Genomic DNA, 16,197 nt, shown 5'->3' with positions numbered 1-16,197 from the left:
ATTCATGGATAAAATTATTATAAAGTTGCATATATGTTTTATGTTTGAAATTGATGTTTAAATGCAATTGTATTTTTATCTTTGCTACTAAATTCCATAGTTAGTGCATATAATCGATTTTGATATTAGATACAAGAAATTGGTGTGAATTTGTGGTTTCAAGAAATACCTCATATCCTCAAAGTGACAAAGTGTATTGGGTACATTATACATGAGGATTTTGGGAGCTTATCAATAAGAAAATTCCACATGGATGCTCTTTCGTCCACATCATTTGGTGCATAAAGGTTGGCTATTCCCAAGCCTCGATAATCCAAATCAAACAATGTCTGTGACAAATTGTTCATTCTCAACACATGGAATAAGCTAATAGTAGAGAAGGATAGTTTCCAATTCCTGATTTGATCAATAATGCTTCACAACTTGCAATCATTAGGAAAATATCCATGAACAAGGTGATGGATAACCAGTAGCAAATCTCCCAACACCACCAAATCTTCGACGTTTTATTCTTTGGCTAGAAGGAGCCCTTGCAGTAATCCATATGCCTCTTTGTATTATTTGCACAATCACTTAACCCCAATCTATAATCAATTTCAATTTTTCCATCAGGGTTGGAAAAGAACCCTCCTGCTCCTGCCACCACAGGAAAGATAATGGGGTTTAAGCGTGCTAAGTGAAAGGAATTTAGTAAATGACTTAACCAAAATTTATTTCAACCTTTTAACTATATCCCTTGATTATTAACTAATATCCATTTTTTTAAACCTTACATGTTAGTATGTGAAGGAGTTGTGTGTATCTATAAGGATACATGACTCCTTCATGTTATGCAAAATTTATGTTGTACCTTTCTATTATATATTTGGTCAAAGGTTTGGAGAGAGGAGTTTGAATGTTAAAATTAATAGGGAGTTGAATTATCAAGAGTTTAAATTACCATGTGAACTATCATTTGGTTGGGGAGAAATTGAAAGAATTGTCTTTGAGTAAACTACTATGAGACTTTTATAATTGAACTATGGAAATCTACAACCACGAATTATGATAGGATTGTGACTTTATGAAATGATAATCATTGTTATTGACAAATTTCTCTATTGTTGATAGATCCTAGAACTCAACAGTGAAATTTCCTAGCTAGCATATGTTGTAGCTTTGGAGGAAAGTGGGATAGCTTAAGGGTTTGCTGAATAAAGAAGGAGAAACCGAATAGAGAAGGAGATCTGATTCCATGTATTGCAATGGTTGTGACGTGGAAAGATAATTGGGGGTTTGGATCACTATAGGAATAAACATAAGAATTGAGTTTGTGAGAAGAGCTAAGGGTGACCTTTGTTGCAGAGAGAATTGGTGCAATAGGGACCCATGATTGGGTAGAATTACATTCTTCCACAGTTAGTTGGTGGATTATTTTTCTAGGAAGATAAGGATACCAGGGTTTGTTATGAAATTCAAGGTTCGTGTGCTTCCTCCCTTGCATAGTATTATTACCAACTAGTGCAATTTTGTGCTCATGATTTTAGTTTACATATTCATGGATGGAATTATGATAAAGTTGCATGTATGTGTTATGTTTGAAATTAATATTTAAATGCAATTGTAGTTTTATCTTTGCTACTAAATTCCATAGTTAGTGCATATAATCAATTTTTCTATTAGAGACAAGAAATTGGTGTGAATTTATGGTTTCAAAAAATATCTCATATCCTTAAAGTGACAATGTGTACTGGGTACATTATACTTGGGGATTCTGGGAACTCATTAATAATTAAATGCCACATGGATTCTCTTTCATCCACATCATTTGGGGCATAAAGGTTGGCTAGTCCCAAGGCGCGATCATCCAAATTAAACAATGTATAAACAACCTAGTTTTTCTGGTCAAAACCATGACCTATGATAATAATAACCAAAGTAGGGAGCCTATGGTTAGTAAAAAAACAACATTGTACCATATTAGTCGAGGGTTAATTTTCAACATTAAATTATTACATTATCTTGTAAACACACAATATCGATTTAAAAGTAATTTTAGGGACTCTTGGGATCACAGGCTTGTGACAAGGGTGACTTTTCAACATGGAAACCAATCATCTCCTCATCATTTAGGTTTTTTAGGGAGTTGAAAGTGTTTAGAGAGGTCACATTTTTATTTGGTGGGAACCATTCATACATGTTTTGTTCTTCTGCATCTTTTGAGTGTCTTCCACATTAGGGGTTTGTTGAGAATTAAGGTACGAGGGTGGATGTTGTTAGATTTTACCTAGTTGCTCATTTAGTATTCTCCTACAACAAGATGCAATAAATCTACACAATACAAGCTTGATGACATAAAAAATAATGGAATTGTCACCTCTTATTTTAGCAAGGGTCTATATAGTGATTTTTGATGAACAAAGAGTAGTTTGTGGCATGACATTGCCTTATTTTATGGTATGGTTGTGCATTCTGGTTTTTTAGTACTTCCACATTTCCCAAAGAAGTTCAAGTTGTTTGAGGCACTTCACATCTCTTGAGGAAGATTTGGGGATGTGTGTGGACACTTGGCCACCTCCTTGCCATGTGGAAGTTGTTAGGCATTGTTCCTATTGGTCACCTTTGAGTAGATTTGTATTTATTTTGAGGGATGATTTGCACACATGGTAGCCTTCGGGTTTTATTGCAGTTTTAGGTTACTTGGAAGGATACTAGATGATGTGTCACTCTCTTGTGTCGAGATAGAGTTGTTATTCAAGGCCTTTCTATGTGACAATGATGGTTGATATGATGCTATATAGATGGGTTACCAATCCGATTCTTCTTATGAGAAATTCTTCAGATTGAGAATGACCAAGTACCATTATGAATACCTCCTTAGTTAAGAGGGAGTGTTGAAAAGTGTAACTAGGTTCAGTCTTCATAATGACATGTAATTATGATTTTTATGTAATTGATCTAAAGAAAAAAAATAAAATGATTGTATGCTTGCTTCATGGGTTTCATGAGCAAGAGATTTTAGTTTTAGATGGCTCCCATTGAGAGCCTTTAGGATTTGTCATAAAGTCCATATAGATTCAATGTCATGTATGAAGAATCCTTCTTGGGCATGTTACTAATGTATATGAGTCAATAGAATGGTCTAGTAGCCCTCCAAGACAAGCACAAGGTATCCTTCTTCATGTTGGCTTCAAGATGAAGTAAATAACTCAAGTCGACTTCACCTTATGGAAACACACCTATTCATTCACACATGTCGGATTATTTATATAGGACAAACCGCTATATATGTGTGTGAATGGTTTTCACATTTCCACAGTTAGTAAGTTCAGATCTCTTTGAAGTTGCAGTGATAAGTTTAGATGTCAAATCGCAGAAAGGAACTCAGATAGGAAGTAACAATGAGGATCTTTAGGACTAATCACAAGAACAAAAGTTTGTTTTTTTAGAGTGAAAGTCTTGGTGCTACAATAGAGGCACATAATTCAGTAAAAGGGTATATAAGCCACAATTTAGTGCTATAATGGAGACTACAGTTCGCTGCTATAGACTACAGTTCAATTCTATGGGTCATTTAGATCTCTCACAATTTCGATGCTATCTCCTACAGTCAAAGTTTTGGTGCAATCTCTGGTTTTAGTGTCACCACAGTTAGGAGGATTCAGTGCCACCTCATTAAGAAGGTTATGCTATCATCATAGTCAAAGGATCTCGCTACCACCATAGAAAGAAAATCTCAGAAAGAAGGTCTCCATCTCGGTGATGATACAGTAAGGTCATCTCGGTGACAATGATTAGATCTCAGTGATGATAATGTCTTGGTGCTAAGAAGGTTGAAATGGAAGATGAGTCGAGAAGAGGAAAAGAAAAGAAGACAGTCAAGAGAACTTGTGTCTTGGTTTTGGAGTGGCAACTAAGTCAAGGGTCTTGGTCTTGGTATTCGTCAATTGGAATCTCTATAAGAAGAATTTTTGTGGGTTTTCCTCTCAAAGAGTGAGAGGTTTTGGCTATGGCTAATAGCCTACATTTTGTGTCTCTTGTCTCTTTATTTTCATGTACTTGTAACTGTTTGATGAAGAAGATCACTACTAATCTAAGTAAAGAAGATCCTAATCTAAAGAAGTAAAATCACTCACAAGCAGTTACTAATTGAAGAGTTACTAGATGTAGTGATATGGGTATGGATTGGACCAAATATCTTCAAGAGCAAGTGAATTAAATTTGATGTCACTTGGGTGTATGGGGGTCTTATGACCCAAGTTTTGACTTGTAGTAGCATATCCCATGATTCATGGAGTTCCACGATCTAAGGTGTGGCCATGGGTGATATTTTGGAGCATTTTATGGGGGTATTGGAGCATTATTTAGGACCTTTAATGAGCTGTTATGAAGGAAGGCACCCCTTTGATGGAGTATTATTGAGGTTGTTGTATTAAAAGGAAGAGGATGCCAGGCATGTTGACTTGGGGAATTACTTCACCATACTTGAGGATTGACCACGGACCATCTACATAATTTTTGGACCATTCAAGGAGACTTTGGAGGCTAAGTGTTGACATGCTAGACAATTTTTCTCTTCTTGGGTGGATTGACCCCTTTTTTGAGGGTTTTACTCATCAAATCATTATACATGTGGCTTGACCACTTTGTTTTTTGTTGTGTTTGTTAACTTAATTTCTGGAGTTAGATTTAATTTTCTTAGCTATATCTAAGGAATTAATTCAAAAAATGATATTTTATTGTAAAGGGAGTAGATATCACTCTATAAATAGAGGAGATATTCCTCATTTGTACTCATGGTTGGATTGTGAGAGCACTCTTCTCCTTGGATCTTAATGGAAATATCTTTTGGGAGAAAATTTTGCTGAGGACATTTTCTATGTGATTTCCCTTGATTAACCAAGGGGTTAGTTTATCTACCAGGTCATAACATCTTTCCCTAATACATAAACAATAAATGACTGAATTAAGAGTGTTTATTTTTAATTTCAATTTTCCATTCGATTCTACTTGACTCCATATCCCTTGGCACTAATTTTCATATCCATGCATTACTTCTTCTTCTTTCTTTTATAAAAAACCTAGAAAATCCAAAAAAGTGTTTTACTAAGGCTACCTTTGCATCACCTTGTGCCCTTTTGATTAAGTGTTAGTGATATTAGTAAGGGACCTCCCTTGAAGCGAACATCACTGACTTAACCAATATCTAATACTATTAACACCCAACCCTTATATAGGCCAAAGCCTTTACATATATCGATGCACCCAAAGGTGGGAAGATACATTCAAAACTATGATGAGTTGTTAGCCTTACTGGAAGAAATTGGTCAAAGAAAAGCCAGTTGAAAGAGGTGAAGGTAGGTTGATAAAGTGACAATCGGTGACCTATCGATGTTTCACTTGGATTGTATGGTGTGGGTTAAATTTTCTACTCTTTATAATATACAATTTGAGTAGCAACAAGACCCATCTTCTTAGTTTCCTACACGTATTAGAGGGAGAATAGATTGGTGGTGTTGATGCACATCAACCATTTTAAAGGTTCTGCAAGCCATTACAAGTGTTTGTCTTCACATCCTTAACTTCATCTATGTGAATGTCGTATGACTTGTCCATCATGAGCTTTCACGAAATTGAAAGAAAAGGGGATATGTGTATGAGTGTTTGTTGTGAAAGAAAATGCATCCATTAAGCTCTTAGATCTTCACCTTATGTTGCACTATTAAGTTCAATATATACCCCCCACATATCATAAGTCTTATGTAACAATGATGGTGGCCCCCTTATCTAAACAAGTAAAAGAAAATAGATTAGAATTAAAAAAAAGGAAAGGAAAGGCATTTCTTCTCTCTCTTCAAAGGAACATATTAAGATTTATTCCTCATGGTAAACGAAGGAAACACTATCTTTTGACATAAACATGGGTATTTTAAAACATATTTGATGTCTCAAAGGGATCATTTGAGCCCTCGTTTAGCATAAGTCCATGCCAAAGGTCCCAAGGCCTACCACCACCAAAGGTATTCATCACTGTTAGATTGAAGGGTTTTGAACTAAACATGGGCATTTTAAAACATATTTTATGTCTCAAAGGGCTCATTTGAGCCCTCGTTTAACAAAGGTCCATGCCAAAGGTCCCATGGCTTGCCACCACCAAAGGTATTCATCACCGTCAGATTGAAGGGTTTATGGGGTTAGTATTTGAGCTATGTATCGTAATCTCCCCACTTTAAATGTGGGTTACGTCACCTTGTTTTTTATAGAAGAATTATTATGTCCATGCCAAATGTCCCAAGGCCTCCACCAAAAAAGGTATTCATCACTTTCATATTGAAGGGTTTATGGGGTCGGTATTTGAGCTATGTATCATAACTTTCCCACTTTAAATGTGGGTTATGCAACCTTGTTTTTAAATAAGAATTATTATGTGATGCACATTGCAAACATCAAACCTTGATGATCCACAGACTGCCGAGAGGAATCCTATTGTTGTTGGAGTGGTTTGGTTCTGGTTGAATATATGAATATTATACACTATTCTCCCTCAACGAATGTGGGAGATTTCCTGTTCATTCTTTTGAAATATATATATATATATATATATATATATATATATATATATATATATATATATAGATATATATATATATATATCTATATATATATAGTCGCCATATTCATGATCAATGACGATCCCCTACCATTCGTTCCAAGGCTTATTATTATAATTGACTGCTCCTATTATCGATTTTTAATGACAAATAAGCTAAGAGATGTGGTAAGGCTCCTAGTTTCAGAGACTGGTGATGATTTTTGGAAGATTAATATCACAGTGCTGGAGAAAAGATGCATCCCATGCCAACCTCATCGCAAAATAAGAAGTCTAGAAGAATAATAGCACCAATGGTGTTCGATAAAAGCTTGTGTTAGACTATGTGTTCTACTCAAAATCTCTTCATAACAAAGAATGTGGACACCCTTTGAACTTTGAAAGCAATAACAAAGAAATATTTATCATGGAGGTCAACTTTAAGAGGTGTTATGATGGTTTCTAGGAACTACACTTGTGGTAAACAAGGGCAAGATATTCGATTGTCTAGAAGTGCCGATGTAGTTGGTTCACATGACTGAACATTCATTTATTCCAAAGTTATGGTAGTGTTCCAACTAGACCCAACATATTACTTTAACAATTGTCTCTGCATCAAAGAAACAATGAGGCGTTGCACATTGTATCGCCGACAAGTTGTAGAAAATCACTAGAGGTTGGAGCTTATGATCAAGCATTCCAACAAGTTCATTGGATTTGAAGATAAGACCAAGAGAATCTAGCTACATTCTGACAATCTCAATAGATTTGCTGAGGGTCTTCAATTATATATGGATCCTGGAGGAGCAAAATTCATCAAGTATGTCCTTGGTAACAACATTATGGGTATAATTAGACCATACTTGAGCTCAAATTCAAAAGTGAATGCAAGAATAGAGAGCTAATTGTCACCAAATTGATAGCTTGATGAAAATATTTATAGGCGAGAAGATGATGTGGGAAAGAAAGGATACATGAAACAAGCCAATGGGAAATTCAATTCCAAAGAGATGAATTGTTTGATTTGATTTTAGAATAGATAATTTTTACCTAGTCGTGTTCTTCAATACATGTAGACTCTAAAAAGGGAGTGTCCAAGTTATGGCATGCTTAAACTTCTTCATGTTCTTTTCAAATCCCGAAGAGTCATTTGCTGAGTTCTATGAAGTTGAAAATGAGCAATAATTGTTCGGAGAGTTTTCTAAAATGTAGTTTCTATCTCATGGCAAACAAAATTTCCACCGGAAATAGTTACTGAAGATAAGGTAGAAAAGATTAAAAATGAGAATATATTAAAAGGGAAGGGAATACATATATACTTTATTTGAATAAAAATCCCTTAAATATGTATTAAAGGAATGTATTAAGTTATGAGCCCGACACACTGAAAATTAAAATATTTTTCAAGCAGTTTCCAAATGAACATAATGAATGAAATCACCAAGTTTTCATCCTATGGCCAATCGAGGAGAATCAAGTTAATCAAGGAGAATCAAGACCACTCAACCTCCTCGAGAGATCTATAAAAAGCAACAAACTATCCAATTCAAGGGATTCCCTCTTTTGCATACCCAAATGCTTTCCATTTATGAGTGAGGGCATGACCAATAGTAAGGTTTTCTTTCCTTTATTCTCAATTTCCTTCTTTGTGCAACTAACCTTTTGCTTGTATGATGTCATTGCCGGTTTGCAGGTTTCCTCTTTCGAGTGTCTCCTGGAATGTGACTGCAAAGCTCCATTGGTTTATAGCCGGGTAAAGGTTAAGATTTTTCATTGCATTTCTTTCACTATTTTTCCTTTAAAGTTAGTATTGACCTATTGATTGTTGTGCAAGATGCGATCTTCTTGTTCACTATTGACCAGTTTAAAACGATTGTGCGTCTGTTAAAGTTTGCAACTAGGGCCAAACTTCATGTGGGTCACCTTATTTATGGATGCTGATATTTTTCCTAGATTCCTCTAATCGAGAGGTGTAGGATTGATCTAAAGATCATCCGATTCCGACAAGTATTTATGAAGATATGAATTTATTTTGATTATGGACAAATTGTCAAGGTCGGCCAACAACTTACGTGGGCTCAAAAGCCAAACAGCCATGTCTATTCAACCCCAACGTTTTGCATATAAATACAAGGAGAATTCTCCTCATTTGCACACTTCACTTCTCATCACACATCTTTCTCTCTCCTGCGCAAAAAAGAGTCTCTTCTCTCTCCTGCGCAAAAAGGCTCTCTCTCTCACACGTGTGGAAAGGAGGACACAAATTTCTAGGGATGAAGCTACAGAAAGGAACTTTGACCAGCGTTGACTAGCGTGGACTCCTCTTTGACTACAAGTTTGGTGTGGCTGATTCTCCTTGGAAGGCCGCAATTTTTGGCACTGGAATCAAGGTGATCTGACCTCCAGTTTGACAGATATTGATTGCCCTAGTTTAGGGCTGATCTAGGGTTTGCTGCTGCTGATATAAATCAGATTTTTGTACTATTTATTTCTGTTGAATTATTGAAGATAAAAGAATATTTGATCAAAGGGTTTCCCCATATTGGGGTTTGTCCCTGGCTAGCCTTCACATCTTGTGTCTCTTGTCTTGGCTTGTTTTCTGTTGATCATTTAAATTTTCTATTTGCACTTTATTTAATGTACATGTGATTGCTAACCTGTGGATAATAATAAGAAAAAGAAGTAAACTACTCTAAGCATAGAACATACCATAATTTAGCATGGTATCAGAGCTGAGGTGAAAACAAAGCCCAAGCAAGAGAAATCACCGAAGAGAAGGTTGGAAAGGCTATCTAAAAAGAACTATGGGGTCCTCAACACACTTCCCTACTGAAGACAAACTCCATGAGAAGTTTTACTACCACGGATGGAAGATGTATCTTGATCTAACATTAGAAGAACAAGAAGTGCTGGACCATGTGAGAGGCGGAGTTGTTGAGCCTCCATCAAATGCATTCATTGCTGCTAGGAACAAATGGACCAAAGGAGAATTCAAAGCAAAGAGGATAATCCGGGACTCTATCGATAAGCGCTTGGTGGCCTATGTTTTTGAGCTAAATACCGCCAAGGAAATCTATGATAGACTAATGAGTTTATTTAAAGTTAATGATGCAAATCAAGTCCTGTTTCTTAGAAATAAGTTGAAGGAAATTAAGAAGGGCAAAGACGAAAACATGCAAGCATATTTCTTAAGGATCACCGAGATCAAGAACGATCTCCTATCTATTGGGGAAGTAATTCCTGACAGGGAAATGGCACTCACAACTCTTGGAGGATTACCATCTGAATGGTATATATTCAGGACTACTCTCCTCAATAATAATGTAATTCTTGGATTTGAGGAATTAATGGCAAGATGCATTCAAGAAGAAGCAAGGATGGAAGAACAGGAAATGCCCACATTTAAAGGTCATCCCGCTGCCTTTTCTTCTCATGCTAAAAGAAGAAACAATTCCGAGGCTAAATCCAAAGGAAAGGCTGGACCAAAGGGTGGAAGAAAAGGACGATGTTACCATTGCAATAAACCAGGTCATTATGCAAGGGAGTGTACTAATAAAAGGAACTCACACCAGGATGATGATCAAAATCCCTCTCAAGGCAATCAAAGAAATGGCAGGTCAAATGGCTGAGGTAAAAGGAGTGCTAGAAATCAAGGAAGAGGACAACCATTCAAGAAGGCAAGAAATTCCAGGTATGAATTTGACACCGTTGACAATAAGCAAGATGAATATTATCTACTAGCTGCTCTATCTACCATTGCTCCCCCGGACTCACTGGGAAATTGGCTTATTGATAGTGGTGCCTCAAGGCACTTCATTGGTTACAAAGAAGCTCTCTATAATCAGGTAGAGAAATAAATCAACTTGGAAATTATACTTGGACAAAATTCAAAATATCCCATGAAAGGCGTAGGAAATGTCACTCTTCAATTGAATCAAGGTAATACCATCCACTTACAAGATGTATTATATGTACCTGATCTCAAAAAGAATCTGGTGTCCATTTCGGCAATGGAAGACAAAGGCTACAAGGTGGCTTTTAGCGATGGCAAGGTACGTGTATGGAAAAAGAACTTTAAATATGCTTTTACTCTTGGGTTTCGAGTTGATTCATCATATCAGGTCGGAGGAAGTCCATTGGGTGTCATGTCTTGTGACACATCTCTTCAGTTCGAATTATGGCATCGGAGGTTTGCTCACCTTCATTATAAAGCTCTATCGGATGTGAGAAAAATGGTGATCGGGATGCTCGAGTTCATATTAGAGCAAGAAGGTGTATGTCCAGGATGTGCCGAAGGAAAGCTCAAAAGGGGACCATTCCCCTCAAGCCAAAGCAAGACCTCCGATATATTGCAGTTGGTTCACTCAAACATATCCGGTATGATGCCCATGAACTCCTTGGGAGGATATTTATATTACCTCACCTTTACAGATGATTATTCTCGCAAGACTTGTATATATTTCTTGAAAAAGAAGGATGAAGTGTTCTCCTGGTTTCGACACTTCAAAGCCTTGATCGAGAATCAAACTGAAAAGAAGATCAAGATCCTAAGGACTGATAATGGGACTGAATATGAATCCAATGAGTTCCATGACTTTTGCAAAGAGGTTGGCATTAAGAGGGAGACTACTACACCATATACTCCTGAGAAGAATGGTGTGGCAGAAAGAAAGAACCGTACGATTGTGGAAGCCGTCCGTGCTGTGCTCCATGACCAAAGACTTCCGAAGTTTCATTGGGCCGAAGCTGCAAACACCGCCATATATGTACAAAACCGATGCCCTCATCAAGCATTGGGTTCCAAAACTCCTGAAGAAATGTTCACCAGTAAGAAACCTGACGTATCTCATTTTAGAATTTTTGGAAGCCCTGTATATTTTCATGTGCCGAAAGAGAAAAGGAATAAATTGGGTGCATCTGGAAAGAAAGGAATCTTTGTGGGTTATAGTGAAAATACTAAGGGATATAGAATTTATGTAGCTGGTCAAAGGGAAGTCGAGATTAGTCATGATGTCACCTTTGACGAAGACATGGCCCTTAGCAAGGTGGACAATCTTCCTACTTTGAGGAGCTCTCAAGAAGCTGACACCAGGGAACCGAAAGAAAAAGAAGATGAGACAATGCCCGATGTGGAAGAAAACATGGATCCTATTGATCCTTCACCGCTTGAGCCTTCCTCTTCAAGGACAAGGCCTTCATGGCTTAGGGGGACACTTGATGATGCTGAAGGACACACAACTCCCTGAGGAACCTTCTGTGAAAGTAAGAAGCCGAACATGTATTAGGGATACCTGATCATCATGAGCACGATCATCCAAAATGAGCCTTCATCATTCACAGATGCTATCAAGCATCAAGTATGGAAGGATGCTATGACCAAAGAATATGAGTCTATTATGAAGAACGATGTCTGGGATGTGGTCCCCAGATCCCAGGACAAGACAGTTGTCACTTCAAAATGACTTTACAAGATAAAGCATGCAACTAATGGAAGTGCATAAAAGTATAAGGCTCGTTTTGTCGCTCGTGGCTTCTCCTAGAAGGAAGTTATAGACTATGATGAGATATTTGCACTTGTTTCCTGATATACCACCATTCGCTCGATCATAGCCCTTGCTGCTTCGCAAGGATGCAACCTACATAAGATGGATGACAAGACTGCATTCTTACATGGTTTGATCAAAGAGGATGTCTATGTGGAACAACTCGAAGGATTTGAGATTTATGATTGAGAATCTCATGTTTGCAAATTGAAGAAGGCCCTCTATGGGCTAAAGCAAGCACCCCGAGAATGGTATGAGAGGATCGATAGCTACTCGATGAAGCTGGGATTCACTAGGAGTGAAGCCGACCCTAACCTTTACTTTAAGGTTATAGATGAAAAGCCTCTCATACTAGTGCTTTATGTTGACGACCTCTTTCTAACAGGTGCAGACCCTCTCATTCACAAATGTAAGAGGGAGCTGGATTTTGAATTCGAGATGAAATATCTAGGACTCATGCACTATTTCCTAGGACTCGAAGTTTGGTAGAAACCAAGGGAGATTTTCCTATCTCAAGGAAAGTATGTGGTGAAGCTACTAGAAAGATTCGACCTGGTGGACTGCAAGCCCATAACTACTCCAATGGAGCTTAACTTTAAGAAGTTAAGCGGTAGTGCTGCCAGACCTATTTTACGAAATGCTACTGAGTATTGATAGCTCGTCGGAGCATTAATGTTCTTGGTGAACTCCCATATGGATATATGCTTTGCAGTCAACACTTTGAGTCAACATATGGTTGAGCCTCACCACTCACATTGGATTGGTGCCAAGAATTTGCTAAGATATATTCGTGGCATAATCACTCATGGATTAAGATACACTGCCAGAAATGTGAGACTACTTAGGTATATTGATGCTGATTGGGCAGGCAATGTGGGGGACCGAAAGAGCACCTCCGGGTGTTTTTTCTCTTTGGGATCTGCCTCGATATACTGGATGAATAGGAAGCAGAAGTCAGTGGCTTTGAGCACCGTCGAGGCAAAATACGTTGCTGCTAGCATGGCCTCTTGTGAGGCAGTCTGATTGTGAAAGCTCTTCAGTGAGCTGTTTGGATTTACATTGGATACCACCATGATTCTATGTGACAACTAGAGCGGGATCAGTTTAGCAGAAATCCCGTATTTCATGAACGCTCCAAGCATATCGTTATCAGGTACCACTATATTCGAGATATGGTGTAGTGAGGAGAAATAAGTCTCCAACATATCGGTATAGATGAACAAGTCGCCAACATTCTAACAAAGCCCCTAGGAAAGGTCAAACTCCCTACTTTCCTAGAACGACTTGGTGTCATTCAGAGACCCTTTGATGAGGGTCAAGTATGATGTACTGAGCTTTGGGAGCTCCAGGGAGGCGTGGGGTACTTCTTGGAGCAACATATGACCACAGGGTGACTCACCATCCCCTATTGGTGCACTTTGTAGAGGGTAAAAGGTTCAACCTTCCCTTGTGACACCCCGTGGCGACTATGGAATAGGATGATTAGTTCTCCTGTGGGCCAGGATGATTCGTTCTCTGTGGCGATTATGGAACAGGATGATTAGTTCTCCTGTGGGCCAGGATGATTCGTTCTCCATGGCAATTGTGGAATAGGATGATTCGTTCTCCATGGCGATTGTGGAACAGGATGATTCCTTCTCCTGTAGGCCAGGATGATTAGTTCTCCGTGGCATCCACTGGACAGGGTGATTCGTTCTCCTGTGGATAGGATGATTAGTTCTCCTGTCCGTTGGGTTGTGTTATATTCTTTCCACGACTAGCCCACGTAGTTAACCGGGGGTTAGAAGGGGGGGCAGAGCCTCACGTTCGTTGCATAACATGAGGTCACATGGGGTTTGAGGCGTACCCATAACCCCACTTTATGGGGTTCGGGGTAGCACCTCGGAAAATTTTCGTTTTGGAACCTATGTTAGGTTGGAAAGACCCACCTATGGTTTTGTGCATTATTTTCACACATGGTTTTGGACGCGATGGTTTTCGGTCCATGGTATTGGATGCTTCGACATGTATAAATATTTATTGTAACATTGAAAGGAACATAATGAAAAATCAAGCTGGTAGTCCCGGTTTTGGGATCCAAGGGAAAATCTTTGTGTATATGTGTTTTATGTGTTATGCTCTCGCATTGTTTATTTTCTGTGTTTTAGAATTCGTATGCAGGTAATTTCTGTACGGGGTTAAAACCTACACTGTCGAGGCATCCTACCCATGCAGTCTGGGACTCATGGGAAGTACCTCTCATCTGATCAATGAGCAAGGAAATGAGGATAGGGACCATAGTAGTTCTATCGATGGACGCATCGTTGTATCTACCATACTCCCTATGCTAGGATGACCTTCATTGATCTGGGATCAATGGTACTGGTCTGGGACCAGTGAGAGTGGTACACACTCTGAGATTGACTTTGGGTTAGTGAAGGATGGTATGATACATCCTCAATCATTTCTTCTTCTTTATAATTCGAGAAAAGCAGAGCAGAGCAAAGCAGAGGAGAGAAAAACAGAGTAGAGCAAAGCAAATCAGAGTAGAGCAAGTAGAGTCAAGCCATACAGGACAGTGCATTTGATGGATGGACAACAGTGACGGTCCGATAGATTTCAGATGAAGTTCTCCCTAGTTGAGAGGGAGTGTTAAAATTGGAAAGTAGGGCCAAACTTCATGTGGGTCACCTTATTTATGGATGCTGATATTTTTCCTAGATTCCTCTCGTCGAGAGGTGTAGGATTGATCTAAAGATCATCCGATTCCGACAAGTATTTATGAAGATATGAATTTATTTTGATTATAGACAAATTGTCAAGGTCGGCCAACAACTTATGTAGGCTCAAAAGCCCAACAGTCATGTCTATTCAACCCCAACGTTTTGTATATAAATACAAGGAGCATTCTCCTCATTTGCACACTTCACTTCTCATCACACATCTCTCTCTCTTGCATAGAAGAAGAGTCTCTTCTCTCTCCTACGCAAAAAGGCTCTCTCTCTCACATGTGTGGAAAAGAGGACACCGATTTCTAGCGCTGAAGCTGCAGAAAAGAACTTTGACCAGCGTGGAATCCTCTTTGACTGCGAGTTTGGTGTGGCTGATTCTCCTTGGAAGGCTGCAATTTTTGGCACCAGAATCAAGGTGATCTGACCTCCGGTTTGACAGATATTGACTGCCCTAGTTTAGAGCTAATCTAGGGTTTGCTGCTGCTAATATAAATTATCTTTTTGTACTATTTATCTCTGCTGAATTATTGAATATAAAAGAAGATTTGATCAAAGGGTTTCCCCATATTGGGGTTTGTCCCTGGCTAGCCGCCACATCTTGTGTCTCTTGTCTTGGCTTGTTTTCTATTGATCGTTTAAATGTTCTATCTGCACTTTACTTAATGTACATGTGATTGCTAATCTATGGATAATAATGAGAAAAAGAAGTAAACTGCTCTAAGCATAGAACATACCATAATTTAACAGCTTCACCTTCCAATTTTCATGCATATTCCATCGTACAGAAATGTACTTGTATAAGATGATGTAATACATGAAATAATTTTTCTTGCTGTTTATATCTCACTTCAATGGTTTCTGGCATTTGGGTTTACGTTTTCAAATATTATTTAAATTTCACTTTCATTTCTCAGATTTTACTTTTATGTTTCTATGTACTAATGTGTTATTTCTTTCTTTATTGTCACAAATCTTTGTGATATGTGTGCTTTCTTTCCATGTTGTGTAAATTCTTCATTTTCTATTATGTTTTACTGTTTCTTATACTAAGCCTAATTTTATAAATAATGTGTTAACTAATGTCCTAACATTTAGTTGATTAGATATTTGCTTTAGTTAGCCATCTTCTTTTAATTTTGTTTTACTTTTGTACATATTTTATTTATGTTTAATTTTAATAACTTCTTTTTATTGGCTACATATTCTTTTAACATTTTATTGTTATGAAAAAAAAACTTATGAATTAATAACTCAATCATAGATTTTACATAATGAACTAAAATTTCTTATTTTCTAAAATAAATACATGTGGAACACTTTAACTATATGATTAGAGAGTTAATTACCCAAGTTGTACATGTGGTCTAATGGTAAA

Source organism: Pinus tabuliformis, chromosome 2_2, assembly GCF_031772625.1.
Source record: "Pinus tabuliformis cultivar Carrire ecotype Pingquan chromosome 2_2, CPIR1, whole genome shotgun sequence".
Classification (NCBI taxonomy): domain Eukaryota; kingdom Viridiplantae; phylum Streptophyta; class Pinopsida; order Pinales; family Pinaceae; genus Pinus; species Pinus tabuliformis.
The sequence above is the reverse complement of the archived record's forward strand: the minus strand, read 5'-3'. Positions refer to the sequence as shown.